We start from the raw sequence: 13,493 nt of genomic DNA, 5'->3' as shown, positions 1-13,493 counted from the left end.
GAGGTGGGGGCGGGGTGCCCCGAGGGCGGGCCCGAGGTCTGAAGGGGTGTCGCGGGCTGGCGGAGGGAGGCTCGGCCGCGCGGGCTTGGAGCGAGGAGCCTCCCAGGGCGCGCGCTGCGTTTGGGGCTGGGGGGCGGTAGTGGATGTCGCCTCCTTGAAAGTTGAAGGAGTTCCCTGAGGGCCCGGAGCCTCTCCGGGGCAGAACGCCCGAGGGCCCTCTTCTTCATCTTGCCTTGTGGGGCTGGGGTCTCCCCGAAGGGATTGACCCCTGGTGCGGGGGGCGTTCTGCGCTGTTGTGGGACTTGGAAGAAGTTCCCCCACTTCTGCTTTGGGAGAAGGTTGGTCTGACGGAGCGGAACATTTAGGTCCGAACTCTCCGGGTGTGTGTGTTTGTGTATGTCAGTGGCCAGGTCGATATTTGGGGCCGGGAGGTGGCCCGGGCCGGGGGCACCTGCGGGTGTGGACGCTGGAAGGTGCGGGGAGACGTCGCGCGGAAAGAAGGGGCTGCAGAGACCGTTCGCGGACCCCTCGACATCCACGTAGATCCCGGCTCTCAGGGAAGGATTTGTGTGATAGAAACTTTGCTTTTTAGTTCGATTCCATCTGCCTTTAATCAGTGAAGATTTATTAGCAGGTGAGATGATGGAAACAAGTTTGGAAGCGACGAGTATTTCTGGATTAGAAAAACAAGGATTCTTCCCCCCCGCCCCCCCTTGAAAGAGTAACTATAAAAATGTTCCTGAGACCTGATGTGTGATTCCTGAGATAAGAAGGGAGCGTCCTGTCATGATCTAGTAGGAAACCGTTTGTATATTGAAGAATAGCATAGTGTAACCTGCGTTTTAGTTTACAATGAGATTGTGATTCCAATAAGTGTGTTTTTATAGAAAGGCCTGCTGTGATGTGTTAACAATAGTGTTTGTATTTATAAACAAATATTGTCTAAAATTTTCAAATTTTAGCACAGCATGTTTCCCCTGTGTCTTATATCTATTACTATATGAAGAGAAGGTTCTTTAAGGCTTTAATTAGGTGCACATTACCCAAGAGCACTTTCGCTTTAAGAATCCAGCTGTGTTGTTTTGGCAACTGCCAAGTACTCCAGTTGTCAGTTTTACAATCTATGTTACCTTGGCAGTACTTGAAGAGTCTGTGGAAAAGGTAAACAAAATAGCTTAAAAGGTTTCTTGCAAACACAAAAATGGCATTTATTTTAATAATATGAATTTAGGAAATAAGGATAAAAGACTACTGTGCTGTTGCGGCTTTTGTGTGTACATCTTTTGGTTTTGGGTTTTTGTTTATTTTTGGAGGGCACACTCTACTCATTTCTTTTACTGTGAATGCCAACTTACGTCTTAGGAGAAATGTCAAAAGTGTTTTCACTAAAGTGGATGCCAATTTTAGTTAGACTTTATATCAAACGTAATGAACAGGTTATATGTCATATAAAACATTAAGATTAGTTCTATATGATGATGCACTAACTGATTCTGGAATCACTTAATTTTCAGTGAGCATCATGTCAAACAGTTGTGATTATGGTGTTATAATGAAAATATTCTGAAGAACCAAAACTGGTGATTTAAATACTTTGTAGACCATAGTCTTTTTAACAGTTCTGTTGGAAGAGTGCTTCCAGTAGAAACTTATTTACTAAAGCAGTCAGCGATTGTGAAGTAGTAGTGACCTTTCTAAACACAATTATTTGCTTACCTATTTCATTTAATTCACACTATTGTTATATATAAAACTATGGTTTTATTCATATGGAACAAAGGTGATAAAATTATGTTTAGCTCATTAAATTACTTCCCAGCATTTTTTTTTTTCCCAGTATATTGTTTAGTGCAGTGAGTGAGTAAGTGTTGGGGAGTGTTCAGTGGAAGGAAAACAGCACTTTGGGGCTCAGAAATAATAATTGTAATGTCACCATGTTGAATTATGGTTTGAGAATAATCTCTTGTATTCTTAGTTTTTATGTTTCCTTAATGCGTATGTTTGACAAAGATTGTTTTTTGTAAACGCAACTGGAAATAATCTTTTAAAGAATTTGCATTTAGCATGGTGATGCTTTATTTTTCAAGGCAATTGCATTATTGTTTTGTATTTTCCGTTTAGAATGCAGTGCAGGTTAATATTAATTTTATTAATATTCAAATGGTAGCAACATTGTAACTCATTAATTGGTTACCAAGAGAGAAATATTAAAGTGTATTCTGAGAGTGGTTAAGTTATTATGGAAATGTTTATTAGAACATGATTTTGAAGTTTGAAATATTTCAATAAAATCATATTAGTAGATTTGTTTTCTGAATTTAGGAGGAGGAAGCCGTAAGTAAATTTGTTACTGGGAAGTAGCATGCTTGTCAGTCAGATTTTGGAAAGTCACCTTTTTTCTGCCCTTTGCTGCTTTTCTAAAATCTGGCAAGCGAAATTTAGTGTAATGTACAATGATGATGGTCCTGGATTTTCTGTGGGCATTTCTAATTTTATATACTGTCTTATTATCAGACCATGCACTTTTTTTTTTTTGGTTTGTTTTGGAAGATATACTCACAGTACATACAAATGTGACAAAGTCTAGCCGAAGTGTTCTTATATCAGTGATGGGGCAATGAAATTACTGCTTTGTGGATTGAACATGGTCAAGTATGGAGTTTTTTTCCCCTAGATTAGAAAGAAAATCTGTGAACATTCTTAGTAAATTAAGAGGTGAGTGCCCTCTCAATGTTTAAGTACTAAGAGAAGTGTAAATATGGAAAAATCAACTCAATATTCTAGTTAGATAACCTCCTGCAAAGAACGCTTTAATATATTGTGCTGACTTGCAAGTCTTCATAAAGAAAGGTTGCTTGACTTTGTCATCAGATCTTAGTTCTGATTCCATTTCCACCATTGACAAAATTGAGACAACTTTTGTAAAATGGGAAGGAATTATACTCCCTGTCCCATAGAATTGTTAGAATTGAATGAAATAATAGTGTGAAAGTTCCTAGGGCATTGCCTGAGCTTCATGTACAAAAAATGCATGTTGCTTGATGGCCCTTCATCCCTTTCTCCACACATCCCTGTCCTCCTGTGAAGATTGTGTAGGTACTCTGCCCAGTGTCTGTACATTTAGTGTCTGTTACTAAAAGGGCTTCATGTAATGTATAAATACAGGACAATGCTCATATATTTGTTTGGGATAAAATATCCCAGCATCTTAAATTTATTGTCAGATGATACATAAAATGTTTAGTTAGCTCTTCTAGTTTAAGCTTTTGATCTGCAATCATTGTTTGATTCTAACTTCCATGATCTCTCCTGATACTAAAAAAAATTAGAGGTTTAAATGTAAGTATTTTTCCTACTCCAGTGAAATATGTCTTTAAGGAATTATTGGTGGGAGTTATCTTCAAGATATGGTATTTAAAATTTGAAATTAGAAAAATGTTTTCTAACATACATGGAATGGGTATATTTAAAAAATAGCTTATCTTTAGTAGGTAAGTATAATTTTTTATTCTTCATTTTACCTGCTTGGTGGAACTAAGTGATTTTATCTGTTTATGCTTTATTTGTGTACTCTAATAAATGGACCATGTGTCTAGTTTTTTATAATTAAGAGTATAAGTCCATTCATTAATAAATCTCATGTATGGCATGGGATATGTGTTGATGCATATTTAATAAATACTGTATTTTTAACATAGATGTTTATTATTTATTGATTTTAATATTGTCATTTGTATTTACTGAATTGGATTGATTTTTACTGAGCTTAGTATCTATTTAATATTGAATTGTCTTAGTAATCACTGAAGATGAAATCATAAGCATATGAGTTAAAAATTTTTGCTGTTTTGTGAGAATACCAGATATTTGAACACTGGTGTTACTTTTTCATCAGTTTAATAACTGACGATGCTGAAAGCCAGAGGAATTGTTAACATGGGTGAAAAACAGACGGCTGATCAGACTTATGATGACTATCAACCAAGGCATATCTTTTTATGATTGTCTTGAATCAGTATTAATTTTATCTTCTTCCTTATACAAAAATATAAACTTTAATCTGTGAACTTAAAAAAATTCAGTCATCTATAAAGTTACATTGTTATATATTTTGAGAAATATTTTGGTAGTGGGTAGTAAATTTATACTGCATGAGCTAGGCCTTTTTACCAGGTTATTTTATTGTCAGCAGCAGGGTAGAGGTTGACTTGGATTAGTTTGAGGTATGATTTGTGACCTGAGGAACAAGAGGATACTCTCCATTTAACCTGGTAAGGTAATTTGTAACAGTTGGCTTATTAAAACAAGGTGCTCTTGCATTGACTAATACTGTGTTTGTCTCACTGTATCCCCACCACTAGCAATCCATCTTTTACATAGAGACTGGAATTACATTTCTTGAATTTCAGAATTCAGGTCTATATGTCATTCTTCTTTTAAGAAAAACTTTGAAGGCATATAAAATCAGTAGCTAGGCAGTAATTTAAGGTATTTGAGGTTGACCTCTAAAATCTGACTGCCTAAGTTAGGATACCCATTCTAGCACTTTTTGTTCTTTGGCAAGTTCTCAATCTTGAGGCTCAGTATATAAAATCTTAGTGGTTATAGTATTACCTACTTTGTAGAGTTGTTGAGAGGATTAAATGAGATGTGTGTTGTAAAACTATTAGCACGGCGCTTGGTATCTGAAATGTAACAATTTTTTCTCCTGCTGTTACAATCATTATTGCTTCGGCTCTTGCCATTATTAGTCATGGATTGCTTCATATTGTGATTCTATCTTATCTTCCCAGGCTCATTGTCAGCTACAGCCCTTCAGTTTCTGTGACCCAGTCAGGGCAGGCTGTTTGTTCTTCCCTGAAAAGGCCATTATTTTCATGCTGATGTCTCTTAGTTTTATTTTTCTAGCCCAGAATTTTCCTGAACTTGATATTCACTTGGAAATTTAGTTGGGATTTCAAACATATTAGCCATATGACTATTTATTCTTCTTCCCTAGCATTTTGCCTCCCTCCGACCTGCAAACCCTGCTGGCGTCTCTGCTGGCCTTTCCCATCTCAGTAAATGGCAGCGCTTAAGCCAGGAACTTAAGATATCATTCTGGATTCTTTTCTTTTCTTTCAGATCCAATCCATCTACATGTTCTGTTGTACCTTCAGAATTATCTTGAGCCAATCCACTGCTCTTAGTCTTCACTGCTACCTCTTTATTTCAAGGCATCATGATCTCTTCCATGAATTACTGTGGTAGCCTCCTAACTGAGCCTCTTGTTTCTTTTCCGGTGCCTCACAAGTTCTTTATTCACACGGCAGCCCTAGGGACCATTTTAAGAGCCTAAATTATGTCATTTTCCTTAAAATCTTCCAATGACTTTCCATTCCTCTAGAAATAAACCTGTATTACTTTCCATGTCCTGAATGGCCCTGTATGATCTTTCTCATTCTTACTGTTCTTCCTTCATTCATTGGATGCCAGTGTCACACGGGTGTCTTAGTGTTCTTTAAACTGTTTACATCCTTTTGCACTTTTTCTGCTACCTGCTTGAGATGCTTCTCATGAGGCTGGCCTGACCAGACCCTTTCGAACTTGGCGCAAATCTCACTTTCTCACTCAGACCATCCTGTTTAATGTTGTATTCCATTAGTTACTCTCTCACACATCTTGTTATTTCCTTCCAGACACTTATTATAATTGGTACGTACCTTGTTTGTTTAGTTATTGCTTAATTATGGTCTTTCTCCATTATCTGAATATAAGCCCATGAAGGCAGAGGCCTTGACTGTCTTGTTGGCCTGGCACTTGGAAGACAGTAAATGTTTGAATGAATACTTTTATATCTTTGTTCATGCTTTTGCCAGGAAATGCTCCCTTGCTCATGTGCCTGTTGAACTATTAATGAACTATTTATCTTGTGAGTTGTAGCTCAAATCTTGATACCAGTTTTAATTGTTCGATTTGTAGAGTAAACCCCATTTTAGAATAGAGTATTATAATTGATGTTATTCTCTTCTGCTGGGCTGAGTTCCTATGTCAAAGACTGCCTTGCTCTTTTTGCGTGCTCGGTACCCACCAGTCTATCACGTCACATAATGAGTGCCCAGTAAATGCTGAATTGAGTGGAAGTTGGTCTGATCAACTAAAATGACCTATACAAACCAGTTTTCCCAAATGAGAACTTTAAAATTATAAAAGTACTTTCCAGGTTGTGAAATGGTACTTTATGCATTTTCTGTACATATTAATATATTGTCATCAGCATTGTGGGTCAAGGCAGGAATCTCAGAACTGTTGAGCATAAATGACATTTCTTGAGATTCCATTTTGTGAGAGCTTTTGTGGCCAATATTAGGAACCATATTTGTAATGGTGAAAACCATTCTACGTTCTAAACACCTGACTTACAAATGGATGTTTTTAGAATATCATCCATTTGCAAGTTGGGGACTACTTTAGCAAAATGTTTATTCTGTTACTGAAAACCTTTTTCTTAAAGATGCGAAACTTAATTTGACATGGATAATGAATGGAAAGGGAGAAAAGAGTCTTTAGATTTTTGTTTTTCAGAAATGACTGTTTCCCCAAAGAAAAGTTTTGGTATGAGCAGAAAGTTTTTGTTGTTGTTTTGCTTTGGGAAGACCTTAGAGAAAAGTTATAAGACTAGTGCAGTGAACTCCCATATACTTGTCACTTGGATTCACCGATTGTTAACATTTGGCATATTTGCCTTATGATTCTCTGTATTTGCAGAGTGTATTTCCAAAGTTGGGAAACAGATATTTTCTTTCATTTACAATTTGAACATCCTTGATTACATCTTCTGAAGTATACCAAAGATGCAAGTTTATTCAGTTAAAGTCAGAGGCATATCATCTGATGCAGAACATCACAGATGCATGCAAGGGATAGATAGCAAATGCTGCATTAATTCACTGAGTGCTCTGCTTACAAGGAAACCACATATTAAACATATCACATAATGTCTTTGATCATGTATTGTAATGTAATAGCTGGCATCCACTCTGTAGATCTTCTTTTTCCTTTTCTGTTTTTTCTTCCTTTTCCTATTATGATTATTTTTATTATTGAACCATTTGAGAGTAGGTCTGATACATCGTAATTCTTTGCCCCTAGATGCTTCAGCAATATTTCCCAAGAACAAAGAGATATGGGGGAAGGGTATAGCTCAATGGTAGAGCGCAGGCTTAGCATATACGGGGTCCTGGGTTCAATCCCCAGTACCTCCATTAAAATAAGTAAGTAAATTAACCTAATTACCTCCCCCCAAATCAAAAACAAACAAAAAACAAAACAAAACAAAAAGAACAAAGAGATATTCCTACATAACCACAGTATGATGGATTTAAGAAATTTAATATTGATACAATAATATAATATAGTTCATGTTGAAATCTCTTCAGTTGTGCCAATAATATCCTTAAATAACATTTTTCTAATCCAGTATTATTGATGGCATTTTAGTTATCATATCTATAGTCTCCTTTAATCTTAAACAGTCCTTTAGCCTTTTTTTCCCCTTGACGTTGAGTTTTGAAGAGTACAGGTCCTTTGTTTTATAGGATGTCCATCACATTGGGTTTGTCTTATTGTTTCTTTGTTGTTAGATTCAGGTTATGCATTTTTGGTAGGAATACCACATAAGTGGTAATATATCCTCAGTGTGTCCCTGTCGGGATTCAATGTAATGTCAGTTTGACCCATTGTTGGTGGTGTTTACTTGGATCACTTAGTTAAGGTTAGCCTGCCAGTTTTCTCCATATAAACGTTATCATTGTCCTCTTTGTTATTACTGAATAATCTTTGGGGAGATGCTTTTAGAATGTGTAAATTTGTCTTCCGAAAAATGTTCGCATAATGGTTTTAGCATTCATTGATGATTCTTACCTGAGTCAGTTTTTACACAGTTGTTCCAAAGTGGTGTTTTTCTATTGTTTGTTCTACATTTGTTAGTTGGCATTCTATTTTATTGTAAAGAAGAGCTTTTCCTTCTCATTTGGTTACTTAATACCAATATAAATTCATAGATTCTTTTCTTATTAAGTTTCTTGGGAGTGGGAATCGTGTTTTATATCTCTTTGTATATTCAGCAAATATGTTCCACAGTGCCTTGGACATGATTGATACCCATATGTTGTTTATAATGTGTAATTATAATAGTGACTCAATATTATCTATTACTCTTATACTATAATGAAATATTCTTGTGTTTTGCGGTAACATTTTAGGTACTTTTGTGGAAACTTCTAAATGAATTGGCTATTTATTTGTTTTGTTTTTAATAACTTTTCTATCCTTGAAGAAATGAGAAACTTGGAAGTTTTTCAGTTTAAACATTTTAAAAACCTAATTCCTAAGATTAAAGTATGTAATTAAAGAACATCAGAATGACTAATCTTGGCATTGCTGTTTGGTAGTGTTCTTTAGTCCTTTCTGGGCATCACCTTAATTATAAAATGAGATGATAACTAGGTCCTTTTAAACTCTATGTTACATGCTTTATACCTAATTAACATTGATTGTTTATGAAAGTAAAATTAAGTGCCTCAAAGTATAGTGGCAAGAATATAGTGCTCCTGAGCCAGGATTCTAATTCTTTGTAAGCATTATGCTACTTTGGCAGTTCATTTCAGTTTGGTTTTCATTATCTTATTCTTTCAGTCCACTGGGCTGGGTGATGAGGAATACCAGTGAACAAGCATGGCTTTCACAGTTAGGTGGGAGTATGGACATACATGTGTCCATATAATCCACTTTGGGATGTGCACACTGCAGAGTGCTACAGGAGCACGTAGAAGGGACCATTGACCCAGTTTCAGGGAGGCCAGGACTTACTCCAGAGGAAGTACACCTTCAACTTAGGTTGAAGCCTGAAGAGAGAGTAGGACTTAGCCTTGTGAAGAGGGAAGGTAGAGTTTACCAGACCTGTGTTAAGAACAAGAGATATACTTAGGGAGCTTGGATTGCTTGGAGAAACTCAAAAAGTACACTATGGGTGGATCAGGTAGTGCCCCTGAGGTAAGGCTGAAGAGATAAATAGGGACCAGATTATGAAGAGCCTTTAAACTGTGTTAAGGAATTTGTACTTTATCTTAAGGAAAATCGAAGCATCTTAAGCCAGGGAGGAAATTAATTAAAAAGGTAATACTGATTGCACTGTGGAGAATTCTTTGGAGAGAGTTAAAACTAGTAGGCAGGGAGAATTATTTGGAGGATATTAAACAAATCAGTTAAAATGAGTAAGGTAGCCTGGACTATGGTAGTGGGATGAGGACTGAAGAAATAGTTGGATTTAAGGAGATACATAGGAGACAGAATTAAAGGACTCAGTGATAGAGGTTTGTGTCTTGGGCAATTGAGGGAATAAATGGATAGTTTACTGAAATAGTAAGCACAGGTAGAAGATCAGGCTTTGGAGGAAGATGATGAATTTAGTCTTGATAGAGTTGCCTAGAAGGGTAAAGGGGGTACAGTCAGAGAATGGGATGTATAATTTACTCCCAGAAGTGGAATAATTCCTGTTAATGACAAAGCCTAAGGATTTGGCCATGGAATGGGTGTTTGAGGAGGAATGGAACTGAGAGAATTTATCTATTTTAAAAAGCCTGAAGGCATCCCTGCCTTAAGGCAGAGGACCCTATTTTAGATGATCTCAAGGTTTTTAGTGTTTGATCTTGGAAAATAAAATGAAAAATTTCAAATACTGTGTTCTCAATAAATTGTCTTGAGCCAAACGAACAAACAAAAAAGCAAAAAACCCCCACAACAATAAAAATGTTTTTTTCTAAATCATATTGTATAATGTTTTTCTATTCTCTCCAGTATAATGAATTGGATATTAACATTGGAACAAAATGATGGGGTATTTTGTCATTGGTATTTCGAATTGCTGTAGAAATTGTTATAATTTACAGCATGTATAGTTTAATGATGTTAGACATAGAGAAAAGTTGTATAATATGTTTATTATATAAAGAGAAAAGTTGAAAAATAGTATATGTTTGCATATACTCTTTACTCAGCTTCCCATAGTGTTGGACAACTTATGTGACCGCAGTACAATTATCAAAGCCAGGAAATAATTGACATGATACTGTAACTAAACTGGAAATACCTCATTTGAATTTCATCAGTTTTTTTCCCTAATGATTTTTTCTGTCCTAGGATCCAATCCAGGATCCCAACATTGCATTTATTTGTTATATAGTCTCCCCAAATCTGTGATATTAACTCTTTCTTTTGTTGTCTTTATGACCTGGAAGCTTTTTAGGAGAACTGGTCACTATTTGGTAGTATTTTACCTTTCCCAGTCCTGGAATCATCTTTTTTTCCAAAGAGCCTTTGGTCCTTTTATTGGAGGATGGCATTTAGAAACCAAAATTTGGGTGCTAGGTATGCTCGTTGTTCCTGGGATGTCATTGCTTCTAGGCCTTCTCTGCAGAGCCAAGAAATACGTGTGTGTATACTAACTCACACATACACATCTACAGCCAGTTCTATAACTTGGCCTGTGTGTTCCTAAAAATTACTGTGCTATGTATGCAAAGTTGTATAATAAAGACCATGGGGTTCACGGCATCAATGGAATTGGGTGAACAATACTCAAAAACTTTGTCAATAACACTTTAAAAAGAAAGGATAGGAACCTGATAAATGTATTTAAAACAGCAGCCCTAGTTTTAGACATGTTAAATGTAAATGGTTAAGTAATATGTAAAGAGTAAATATGACTCTGCTATGAAAAAGGCATGAAGTTTGCTTATGTTGGTGAGTGTTGGAAGGGTTGTGGCTTGTGAGTTATTGTGAAGTGCTGGATAGAGTTATCTGAAATCAGATGAAACATAACACCAGATGTGGATGGATGTGGCTCATAACACATGCTGTTATTTTCATTTAAGTCAAATCCCCCCTGGGTGCCTTGCAATATTTATTCTTCATTTCTGTAATAATTTTTTAAGATTTCTTTTTTGAATTCAGTCAGCTTTTTAAATTTCTCATTTTTGTTTTTAGTTTCTCAGTTTCTGATTCAAAGTGTTTTTTGTATAGATGCTTATTTGAATATATTTAATTCAGTTATTGATATATGAATAATTATATATTAATATATTAACAGAATATTTAATTCTGTTTGGATTATTGACTTACAGATTTTTTTCTGCTTTGAGGTTGTTTTTGGTAGGGGGGTTTCCTCATTTGATACGTGTCAAATTCTGTTTCCTGATTTTCTGGATTTCACATTTCTTTTGTTCGTTTTTATGATAGTGGGGGGGTTTACAGTATTCCTAGTTTAATGGTGCCCTCTTCTGTCAGTATAGAACAGTCTTGTTACTTTAGTGGTTTTTATTTGTTTGTTTTAATGGTTGGACAGGAAGATTGTGAGACTTTCAACTTTATGATTCTCTTTGGTCTCCCAAGGCCTTAAAATTTCGCCCTTTTCTTTTTCCCTTTTTCATCCAGTTGCCAGAGGACATTTTTTCCTTCCTTTTGCTTGTTTTCTTCTCGCAGAAGCCATGTGTTTGAAGGTTATGTCCCTTTATGTGGCAGCTAGCACTTTACATGGCAGCTGTTCCTTTAAATCACCAGAACTTTGAACTTCCTTCCCTGTACTCTTTTATGTTCTGATCTGCCCATTTCCCCAGTATTTTCAGATTTAGGGTGAGTTTAATATTTTTGATGGTCCTTGCAAGTGACTCTTAGACACCTCTGCTGGCACCAAGCCATGTGGCTGAGTAGGGGTGGAGTGAAAGCCTGAGAGATCAAGTACTGGGGTATGGTGATTTTTCTGTTTTCACTCGTAGTTGTTTTGTAGTATCAGAATTCTTTGTCTTCAGGCTGTGCTGAAAGCTTGGCTTTGTGTAATTTGTGAAATTCCTTTTTCCTTTCTTGTTAAAATATGGTTTGGGGGGACATTTTTTAGTTACTTGGATATGCTACCACCATCGTCGTCACTTAAGTCTCTACTTTGGGGAATGGGGAGTGGGAATCTATTAATTTATGCTATCAGTGCTACAGAGCTTTTAGTTACGAAAAGACATGGGTAGTCAGCTTCCACTGATGAGCTAGAGACTTTAGCAAGTACCTTGTAGGAGAAATTAACTAATTAAATTTAAATACTCTTCATTCTGCTAGCATGCAAATGCAGGTTCTGGCTTAACTGAAAAGTCTTAAGTTTTTTTTTTTCTGTAAAGTAAGGTTATTAATTTAAAGGTTTGTTTCTGTAATGTATATTGTAAATGCCTTGGTTTTATTATAACATGAATGAGTTATAGGCCTGTATTCACTAAAGGCTTCTTTGGTACTTCTTTACCCAAATGGCAATCTAATATTTGAAGTTTTCAGAAAAGGTAACTTCTAAACTTGGGAATTGATCTGATAGATGTTAACTTCTTTGAAAGTTAAACTACATGTATCTCTTTTCATTCTTTTTCTGCTTTCTTGTGAGTTTCTCAGTTTTATTTTATGATCTTGACAATTGTTCTTTGATTACAGTAAATTGTAGGTGTGGTGTTATTTCTTGACTGCACACTTGTTATTGTGTCTAATAAGATGGCTCTAAATCTGTTTATTGTAGGCTAAAGTTAATTGACTCTCTGTCTTAGATGCTTTTATGTGTCTTTTTTAAAAAAATGCTTCTATATGCATTCTTCTTCAATAGTAGATGACGGCTATATTACAATTTAGTTAGGCAAAGAAAACTATGAGAAAAAAAAATCCAAATAGTTGAATGTCTCATAAAAATGGCGCATGTTTAAGAGCAAGATAACCTAAGTTCAACATGATATTCTACCTCAGTATTATCCTTCCATGGAGTGTTGGGGTAAATGCGTTAAAGATGTATAAAGATACTCTGTAGGCTGGTTCAGTATCTACGTTCGTGCTTGCTTACTTGCTTTTTCTTTCCCTCCTTAATGTCCTTTTTCTACCCATGGTCTCTTTTTCTCTCATTTTTTTCTTGCTTTGTGCATTTTTTTAGCCTCCAGCCTGTGATGGTGACTCCCACCACCAGATCAGCACGCCGGGCATGCTTGCCCTAGCCCCGTTCATTTATTCCCTTTCATCAGTACCACCCTTTCTTACCACCTGTGTCTGTTCTCTAATCTCAAATCCTTGCCTCTGTCAGGAGTTATCTATGTCTTTTTTAAGATGAGAAATTTAACATAAAGGTGAAATTACATGTGGAAATTCTTTATACTTGGTTTCTAGAATTTAGTTGTTTAAAATATTTATTACCTTTAATCATTTCTTTTCCTAGAATTGACAAGTGTTTTGTCAGTGTTTTATGTTATTGGAATAGAAAATGACTTGTTTCATTAGTCATTAAACATCTCTTTTTAAAAATATGAACTAGAATTAAAAGGCATATTGACTTTAAACATCAGAAATCTTTCATAATTTAAATTAAAACCTTTTGCTATTAATGATGTGTTTTTGGAATTCTCCACCTGATTTTTCAATGGTATTTAAAGGCAGTCAGTACC

General features: G+C 35.8%; 1 protein-coding gene across 8 annotated transcripts in view; it reads left to right on the top strand.

Moving 5' to 3' along the window:
• MEF2A (myocyte enhancer factor 2A) overlaps nucleotides 1-13,493 on the top strand; it is a 124,030-nt gene that overhangs the window by 513 nt on the left and 110,024 nt on the right. The window lies entirely within an intron of this gene.

Source organism: Camelus bactrianus, chromosome 27, assembly GCF_048773025.1.
Source record: "Camelus bactrianus isolate YW-2024 breed Bactrian camel chromosome 27, ASM4877302v1, whole genome shotgun sequence".
In the NCBI taxonomy this organism is placed as follows: domain Eukaryota; kingdom Metazoa; phylum Chordata; class Mammalia; order Artiodactyla; family Camelidae; genus Camelus; species Camelus bactrianus.
Note: the sequence above shows the minus strand (reverse complement) of the source record. Positions and strands in the feature narration are given on the sequence as shown.